Below are 10,171 nucleotides of genomic sequence, written 5' to 3'. Positions count from 1 at the left end.
GATAATGTACCAAATGGTTCAATGGTGTAAGTATGTTTGCGAGTTAATAATGAAAACATAACCATGTTGTGAATGATACAAGTACCTAATTGGTATGTATGAGAAATGAGCTCATTAGAGAGCATATGACTTGTATGGATGGTAATAAGTAAGTCATGCTTATGCTTATCCTTGTGATATGAGCATGATGATTATTGATGAATTGTTGTTGTATATTTATTTATATGCAACTTACTAAGCTTTTATGATTACCTTCCTTTCTTTCCATTTTCTTATAGTGCCGCCTAATTAGCTCGAGGATCACTTGGAGTCAGAGATATTGATTACACTATCGTCCAAAACCTTCGGTATAGTTGGATTTATATTTTTGAATATGGCATGTATAGGGCTTAGACTTGATTATTTTGTGTCCTTAAGCATTGGCCAAATGTGTAGGCTTGAGGTAAGTCCCACACTTTAAATTTAGCTTGATATTGACTATTACTCATTTTGATTATATGCAAAGATGATATTTCCTTGGTTGAGTAAATTTCCTTAGGAAAGAATCTCTATTGTAGCTGATTTGGTTGTATGGATAGGCTAGAATTGATGTTGGTTGAGTTTGTGTTAATTGATGTAAGCAAGGGTGGAAAATAGGCTTGGTAAATAGCCTTATTTTGTCCACACGGTAGGCACACGTGCGTGTGTCTAGGCCGTGTGTGACACACGATCAGCCCCATAGGCATGTGCTGAGGCCGTGTGTCCAGTGTACGTAAAAATTTTAAGTCAGTATGGATGGTAATTAACACACGGGCAGAGACACGACCGTGTGTCTCAGCCGTATGGAGGACATGGCCTAGCACACGGGCGTGTGCTATGGCCGTGTGCTATGGCCGTGTGTCTCAGCCGTGTAGAGGACATGGCCTAGCATACGGACATGTGCTATGTTTGTGTGGCATGTTGGGTGTGCTGACATCAGGAACAAAATACTCAAGTTTTCTCACACGTGCTGAGACACGGACGTGTTAAGGCCGTTTGAGCAACACAGGCCAGGGACACGGGCGTATGTCCAGGCTGTGTGGGGTCTGCAGTTGAATTATGTAAAATTGTGTAAATAAATTGGCCACACGGGTAAGGGATACGGGTATACCCTTAGGTGTTCAGGCCGTGTGAGACACATGGGCCATCGGCACGATCGTGTCAAGGTAGTCACACGGGCATGCTATCCTTCCACACGGGCGTCTGCCTTATTTTGAATGCAAAGTTTGCATAGATTAGATAAGGACCAGGAGGGATTCCGATTGGTTTCCAATGGTTCTTGTAGGCCGATATTAAGTGGTTTAGCGTAAAAATTGAAAAAGTTTTAATTTGGGCCTAGTCTAGGTGTCTTAAGATGGGTTTCATGCATGAGATCAAGTTAGGTAATGCCTTATACCCTGCCCCAGCTTGGGTAACGGATATGGGGTGTTACATTTAGTGATATCAGAGCTATGGTTTAGTCTGTTCTAGGACTAACCTAGGGAGATTAAGAGTCTAGCTATACATGCCATAAATATATATTGATAGTGTGATTATTCCTGACAATTATAAATTATATTTTTATATAGTAAATGGATCTTGATAGAGCCACGACGGATGACGTGGAGAGTAACACGCCCGCTCTCGCCGAAGGGACCGTGCCAGTAGAGAGCGAGCCCGTGAATATGGGCCAAGGTAGAGAGGCTAGGGAAGCCTACCTCCAAATGATGAATGCTTGGTATACAAAGTTTCTTCGTGCGAATCCGAACACTCCACCTCCCCCACCTCCTCCGATTCCTCAGTATGCCTCGGTAGCTCCGAAAGGTACAGACCTATTTAGAAGAGAGAAGCCTCTGGTAGAGAAAATCCAAAAGCGAAAGGCCGAAGAATTTCAGGCGAGGATAGATGATGACCCGGAGAGGGCAGAATTCTGGCTAGAAAATACCATAAGGGTATTCTATGAACTGTTATGCACATCTGAACAGTGCGTGAAATATGCCGTGTCACTTCTACTGGACTCCGCTTACCAGTAGTGGAATACTCTCGTGTCCGTGGTACCGAGAGAGAAAATTAATTGGGAATTTTTCCAAGAGGAATTTCGGAAAAAGTAGATTAGCTAAAGATTCATTGACCAAAAGAGGAAGGAATTCCTAGAGCTAAAGTAAGTTCAATTGTCCGTGATGGGGTACGAGCGTAAATTTGTGAGGCTCAATAAGTATGCGCAGGAATGTGTGTTTTCGGAAGCCACAATGTACAAAATATTTGAGGATGGCCTTAATGAAGATATCTGATTGTTTGTGGGCATCCTAGAATTAAAAGAATTTGTGGTGCTCGTCGAGAGAGTGTGTAAGACAGAGGAGTTGGTAAAGGAGAGGAGGAAAGCAGCCTTTGAGTCGGGAGATTCAAAGAAGAGGCATATAAGGAAGCTACATCAGTCTTTCTCCAAAAGATCAAAGGAATTCTTTACCCAATCGATTGCTTCGGTGGGGTATTCAAATAGAAACAAGAACCAGCAGAGCAAGGCATCTAGAGTCCAGACCACTTCGGTGGCGAGTGTCGGTAGTGCTCAGCCAAATAGGCTGGAGTGTTCACAATGTGGGAAATGTCACTTCGGTGAGTACCGAGGAAACGGGAGGGGCTGCTTCAAATGTGGGTCACTAGACCACTTCATCCGTAATTGTCTTGAATGGGATGAAGGAAAGAGAAAACAAGATGTGAAAGTAAGTAGTGCTCCCTTGAAGGGTAGACCACAAAGGAACCCGGGTAGCGGGGCCAACAGTAGAAGTGCCCCTAGAGATACGATAGTGGGGTCCGAAGGCAGGGCTCCTTCAAGGACTTATGTGATAGAGCCCGCTAAGAGGCAAAGTCTCCCAATATAATCACGGGTACTTTTTCTATCTACGATATAACTGTTTTTGCTTTAATTGACCTGGAATCTACCCACTCTTATATTTGTATATAGTTGGTACCCCGTATGAGCATGATAGTAGAATCCATTGAGTTTGTGATAAAAGTATCTAACCCGTTAGGCAAGTATGTGTTAGTGGACCAAGTATGTAGAAATTGTCCTTTGATAATTAGAGGCCATTGTTTTCCGGCCATCTTGATGTTGTTGCCATTTAATGAATTTGATGTAATCCTTAGAATGGATTGGTTGACCTCCCATGGTGTTGTAGTAGATTGTGGACAAAAAGTATTAGATTGAGATGTGCAGATAGGAATATTCTTCGAGTTGGACCAGATGAGTAAGAAAATCTGCCTGTAGTAATATCGTCGTTAACTGCTGAGAAATATTTGAAAAAGGGATGTGAGGCTTATTTAGCTTTTGTGCTGAATACTCAAGTGTCTGAGTTAAAGATTGAATCAGTGCCGGTAGCCTATGAGTTCACAGATGTGTTCCTGGAAGAGTTACCCGGATTACCTCTAGTGAGGGAAGTGGAGTTTGAGATTGAATCAGTTCCTGGAACGACACCCATCTCGATCACCCCGTATAAGATGCTTTCAACGGAGTTGAATGAGTTGAAAGCATAGTTGCAAGAGATAACAGACAAAGGTTTTGCAAGACTGAGCTATTCCCCGTGGGGTGCTCCAGTACTCTTTGTGAAGAAGAGAGATGGGTCGATGAGGCTATGCATCGACTATAGATAACTCAATAAGGTAATAGTGAAAAACAAGAATCATTTGCCAAGGATCGATGATTTGTTTGATCAGTTGAAGGGATCTACTGTGGTTTATAAGATCGACTTGAGGTCTGGCTACTATCAGCTAAGGGTTAAAGAGTAAGATGTATCGAAGACTGTATTTCAGACAAGATACGGGGATTATGAGTTCCTCGTCATGCCTTTTGGCTTGACTAATGCCTCGGCGATTTTTATGGATATGATGAACCACATTTTCTGGCCGTATTTGGATAAGTTTGTCGTCGTCTTCATCGATGACATATTAATTTACTCGCGTGATGAGGGTGAGCACGCAGATCATCTGAGAGTTGTATTGCAAACCTTGAGAGACAAGCAGTTGTACGCCAAATTCAGTAAGAGTGAATTTTGGCTTAAAGAGGCCAGGTTCCTAGGACACATTATGTTGGGTGATGGGATCCGAGTGGACCCAAGCAAGATTTCAGCTATTTTTGAGTGGAAATCGCCAAGGAATGTGACGGAGGTTCGAAGCTTTTTGGGTCTGGCCAGATATTATAGACGGTTTGTAAACGGACTCTCTATGATAGCTACCACAATGACTAAACTACTGCAAAAATACGTCAAGTTTGAATGGATGGAAAAATGCCAACAAAGCTTCGAGAAATTAAAGACATTGTTAACGGAAGCCCCAATGTTAGTGCAACCAGAGTCAGGCAAGGATTTTGTTATATATAGTGACGCCTTTTTGAATGGGTTAGGGTGTGTGCTTATGCAAGAAGGTAAGGTCATAGCTTACGCTTCTAGACAACTGAAGCCACATGAGAAAAACTACCTGATGCATGATTTAGAATTGGCTGCCATTATGTTTGCATTGAAAATCTAGAGACATCATCTGTATGGCGAGAAATGTCGAGTATTTACCGACCATAAGAGCTTAAAATATTTGATGACTCAGAAGGAGTTGAATTTGTAGCAACACCGATGGTTAGAACTAATAAAGGATTATGAGTTGATTATTGACTACCATCCAGAAAAAATGAACATGGTCGCCGATGCCTTGAGTAGAAAGTTGTTGTTTGCCTTGCGAGCCTTGAATGCTCTGTTGACAGTGTCCAATGAGGGTTCGGTTCTAGCAGAGTTGAGGGCTAGACCAACATTTCTGCAAGAGATCTGTGAAGCTTAGAAAGGTGATAAGAAATTAGAAGCTAAAGTAGCTCAGTCTGAATTGGAAATTTAGTCAAACTTTAGTAGATGCTGATGGATGTATAATGTACCGACATAGAGTTTGTGTACCCAAGAACAGTAAACTTATTTAAAAGATCTTGAGAGAGGCACATAGTTGTTGCTTGTCCGTCCATCCGAGAAGTGTGAAAATGTACAACGACCTTAAGAAAATGTATTGATGGTCGAGTATGAAAAGAGACATTTCAGAGTTTGTGCCCAAATGCCTAGTATGTCAGCAAGTAAAGGCTGAACATCAAGTAGCTTCGGGTCTACTTCAGCCTATCATGATCCCCGAGTGGAAGTGGGATCGGATCCACTATGGATTTTGAGACGGGTTTACCGGTAACCCCAAAAAAGAAAGATGCAGTATGGGTTGTTGTGGATAGACTAACTAAGTCAGCACATTTCATACCAGTGCATACCGATTACTCCCTCGTGAAATTAGCTGACTTATATATTTCTGAGATTGTGAGGCTTTATGGAGTGCCATTATCGATTATCTCAGACCGAGACCTGAAGTTTACCTCGAGATTTTGGAAAAAGTTACAAGAAGCTTTGAGAACCAAGTTGAGCTTTAGCACTGCATTTCATTTGCAAACTAACGGACAGTCGGAAAGAGTAATTCAGATTTTAGAGGACATGTTACGGTGTGACGTACTTGAGTTTCAGTGAAGTTGGGAAAGATACTTACCATTAGTTGAATTTGCCTACAACAACAGTTATTGGACAAGTCTAAAAATGGCGCCTTATGAGGCTTTGTACAGACAAAAGTGTCGAACACCCTTATACTGGAATGAGTTAAGAGAAAGTTAGGTTCACGAGGTCGACTTAGTCAAAGAGACCGAAGAAAAAGTTAAGGTGATTTGTGATTGTTTAAAAGCTGCTTCAGCTAGACAGAAATCCTATACGGATTTAAAGCGAAAGGAAATCGAGTTTCAAGTCGGTGATAAGGTATTTCTAAAAGTATCTCATTGGAAAAAGGTACTCAGATTTGCTAGAAAGGGAAAATTAAGTTCGCGTTTTATCGGACCTTATGTGGTGAATAAGAAAATTGGGCCAGTAGCCTACCGGTTAAGATTACCATCAGGATTGGAAAAGATCCAAGATGTATTCCATGTATCCATGCTATGCAGATACCGCTTTGACCCTTCGAATGTGATTGAGTCGACAGAGGTTGAGATTCATCCGGACATGACCTATGGAGAAGAATTGGTCAAGATTTTGGCTCGGGAAATCAAACAGTTGAGGAATAAGAGTATAGCACTCGTGAAAGTTTTATGGCATCGACATGGAGTCGAAGAAGCCATGTGGGAACCCGAGGAGGCTATGAAAGAGCGGTACCCGAACTTATTCACCGGTAAGATTTTCGAGGACAAAAATCCCTAAGGGGGAGAATTATAATAGCCCGATTTAGGGCCTAGTTGGAACAGTGGTCTCGGGACCACAAATTTGAAGTCTGAAAAATTATTTTTATGAGGTTATAACATGATCATATTTGTGTACGAAAAATTTGGTGAGTTCATTTTGGTGTTTGTAAGCTTGATTGCAAAAAAGCACTAAATCGCATAAAAGGAAAAAGTTTCATTTTAGTACCCAAATGTGTTAAATAGCTAGAGAAATAAAATTGAGGGCCTTTAAAGAGCAATTAGACCTTAGAAAGAAGGTGGTTGGCCATAAGAGACAAGTTTAGTCAAAAGGTCAATATTAGGTGTCTTGATGACATAATTTGGTGATAAAATAATACCTATGAGCTTAGCTATTATTTTCTTTCTTCTCTACACCTTCTCTCCATCGAAAATATCAGCACAAGAGGGGTTTTTGAATCTTTGAAATTTCAGCAACTTATCACCTCAACAAGTAACTGATTTCCATGTCCTTAGTTGATGATTTTTGCAATTTTGAGACCCTTGAAGCAGGAGCTTCCAAATGAGGGGTCTATTTTGCAAAATGATTAAGAGTTTAGAGTTTTTTCATGAATGGATTTGTAATGTTAGCTGAGTTTTTATGGAAGAATATGAGTCTTAGAAGAGTTCTAAACAACTTTTGTAAAAGGTGTTAGCACGAAAACACCCAAAGGAACTATTTTTCATAAGTTGCAAAATAGGTGATAAGTGTGTGAAATAGTGAAATTTTGGGGTTGCTACAAAAGTAGAAAAGGTTAGATTAAACCTAAGATAAGAGGAAATTCGATAAAAATCGAATTTCAAGCATAGGGGTAAAATAGTCATTTTACCAAAGATATGAAATTGTGGTAGCCTAATTGTAATTAATGATTAAATAAGTGCATTTCGTTATTATAGATCAAGATTTTCCAAATCTAAACCTAGACCGAGGGAAAGCCAAGCAAATCGACTAAACCGACAAGTCGAGTACATTTTGTAAACCGAGGTAAGTTGTTTGTAAATAATACAACTATATTAATAATATATGTGTTTAAGTTGTCATTGAATGGGTATAGCATGAATTTCTTGATTGCGTATTGAGAACACATAGAGACAATGAGATGATAGAATTCCAGTTGGAACACTAAGTAATATACCGAATATTCTAGCTGTGACATTTGGGTCACTTGTGTGAGCTAGAGTAAGACATGTCTGAGACATACGTCGGCCACATTATGAGAGCCAGTGTAAGACCATGTCTGGGACATGGCATTGGCATTGAGACGAGTGCTAGAGTAAGATGTGTTTGGGACACGCATCGGGCTCGATAATGATAATCAGTGTAAGACTATTTCTGGGACATGGCAGCGACTTGAGATGTGAGCCAGTGTAAGACTATGTCTGGGATATAGCATTGGCACCTTACCCCTAGTTGATGCTCTTCTCCACGTTCACCCTTATCGCAGGATGGGTGTAGTTCAGAGCGCAAGATTTGAAGAAAGCAAGCCTGAGTCACATGCCCTACTCTCTATTTTTAGTTAGATGGCTTGTGATGTGCCAGGTCTATTTCGCTCTATGGTTATAAAGCAAGTACGCCCCCATCTCTTTGGACTGAAATCCTGTCCCGAATCTCACGGGGAATGATTCATTATCATAACGAGGGGGCAGCGGTCAATCTATAGCTCACTTCGTTCCTCAGGTCTCCAAGCCTTTCTTTTTTGTCGCACTTCTGAACTCTCGCTCTTCAGCGCCCCGGTCGAATACATAGATGATTCATCAATAGCAGCATCTCTTTTCTTCTTTCTTGCGACTAGCTATTTTCTTCCTAGAGAAAGATCTCCGCTTATGGCTTTCATACCACCCATACGTGCTCTCCTTCTCTCGCCTCCCCCGCCATTGCCTTTGCATCGCAAAGAGGAAAAAAGGTCTATGCTGAAAGAGACAAGGGTGTTGTATGTATGTATAAGTCCAAAAGAGCTATGATGGCTCTCAAAATGGAATTGGAAGAGCAAGGTAAACTAGGGATAGCACATTAACAGGATATTCCATTTGTGATAGGGATGGCAGATAAACCAGATATGTAGGTTAGTTTTATCCTTCTCAAAGCAGTAATACCTATTAGTTAGTATGGTTGGGTAATTTTAAGTCTTACCTAGGTATGTCGCTTGCCTGTAGGAGCGTATTAATACAAGAAGAGAGGCTTTCTTATCTTTTTTTTGTCATTTTTAAGGAAAGTACTTTGAACCTAGCTAGGAGTCCTTCTATCTGGAGGTGGCTTCCGGCGCCCTATGCACGTAGCAATAAAGCAAACTAGGCTAACTTTTCGTGCAGGTGAAAAAGAAAATCCATCACTCGGGTCTTTAGACACTCGCCTTAATCAGTAAGGGGGAGGGGGAGGGAAGACGAGGAATAAAAAAGGACTTCGATTCAGGATAGAAGATCAGTGGAGCATGTTGGGTCAACTAGAAGCATCTCTTTGAAAAACATGGGTTTCGTGCAATCGAATACTATGTTGGCCTCTCTCTGTCCTTAGTAGTGGCCGTTGATAGTTCTTTCCGCCATAGAAGCCAAAATCAGTAAGATTATGCTGAGCAAAAGAAGGTGAACTAGAATCAATTCTCTCGAATTTGAGATATTTTTTACTTTGTCGTTTTTGAAGGGCATTTTTTACCCTATTTAGTAGGTTAGGCAGTGGGTGGGGAAGGAATGTTCCCTTCGGATGGATTCATTTTTCATCCTATCTTAAATCACCGACAAGACCAGAGGTTTAGGCTTTCTTTAGCCTGACTGATCGAAGGCGTGGTAGGCCTCTTTCATGGTAGACTAGGCCCCTTTCTCTTCTGTCTCTTCTCTGATTCTTCTTGCATTTCTTTCTTCGAGAGTGGTGCTGCGAGATCAACCACGGGTTCGATTGACCCGTCTCTTCTGAGGTGCGCCGCGTTGATAGGTCGTCGCAAGGAATTTCCTCGTAGGTCCTGGAGTATATTATATAGGTGTTCCCTGGCCGGTTTTCCTTGACGGGTCCTTCCCATTTTATTTTAGCGCAAGCTTTCGGGTTGATCAAAATCTTTCATGAATAATCCCGCCCTTGGCTTCATCCATATGAAGGAAACTATGAATGTTATAAAGAAAATGATATTGATGATTTATGACATGAATTGTATGCTGAAGTTTAGTTAACTTCAATAACACTTGTAGTGATGATATATATTTGTTATGTGATTGTGATTATGGAAACATAATGAAAGAGATAAATGATATGTGTATCCATGTTAAATGATGTTAAGATTACCCTATTAAATGGTATCGGATAGAGTTACGGATATAGTTGGCATGCCATAAGATTTGTTTATGTCAGAGGAACATTTTGGCACTTCGGTGTAACTAGTGCTAAGCACACTTTATCTGATAGTTATCAAATACCCTAGGGTTGAGAACATATCATTAGCTCTAAAACGTAGTCGGTGTGAGTGTAAATTGGTAAGGTTGTAGATATCGAAGCATTTGTACCTGATTAGCGCTTATGTACATATACTAGTTTAATGACAAATTAATCTGCATATCCGTTCTTGAGTTCAAAATCAATTAATAGGGACTAAAATACAAAAAGTGCTATGTGGTCGGTATATGAAAATGCTATGTGGCTTGGTATAAAAATAAATGTGATTTAAACCACAATAATGAAACTTGATTTCGATATGTGAAAATGAGATACAAATGCCCTGAGGGTGCATCGAAACATTAATCTACGAATAATAAAATGAATTATTACATACATATGAAAGATCAATAATGTAATGCTATGTATTATTGATTGGTAGTATGAAGTGATTACATGATATATTATGATGTGATATTAGTATGCTTATTTGCTTAATACTTTTATACATTGAAATCGAATTACGTTAGCACCATTGAATGCTAAGTGGG

Source organism: Gossypium arboreum, chromosome 9 (assembly GCF_025698485.1).
Source record: "Gossypium arboreum isolate Shixiya-1 chromosome 9, ASM2569848v2, whole genome shotgun sequence".
NCBI lineage: Eukaryota > Viridiplantae > Streptophyta > Magnoliopsida > Malvales > Malvaceae > Gossypium > Gossypium arboreum.
Note: the sequence above shows the minus strand (reverse complement) of the source record.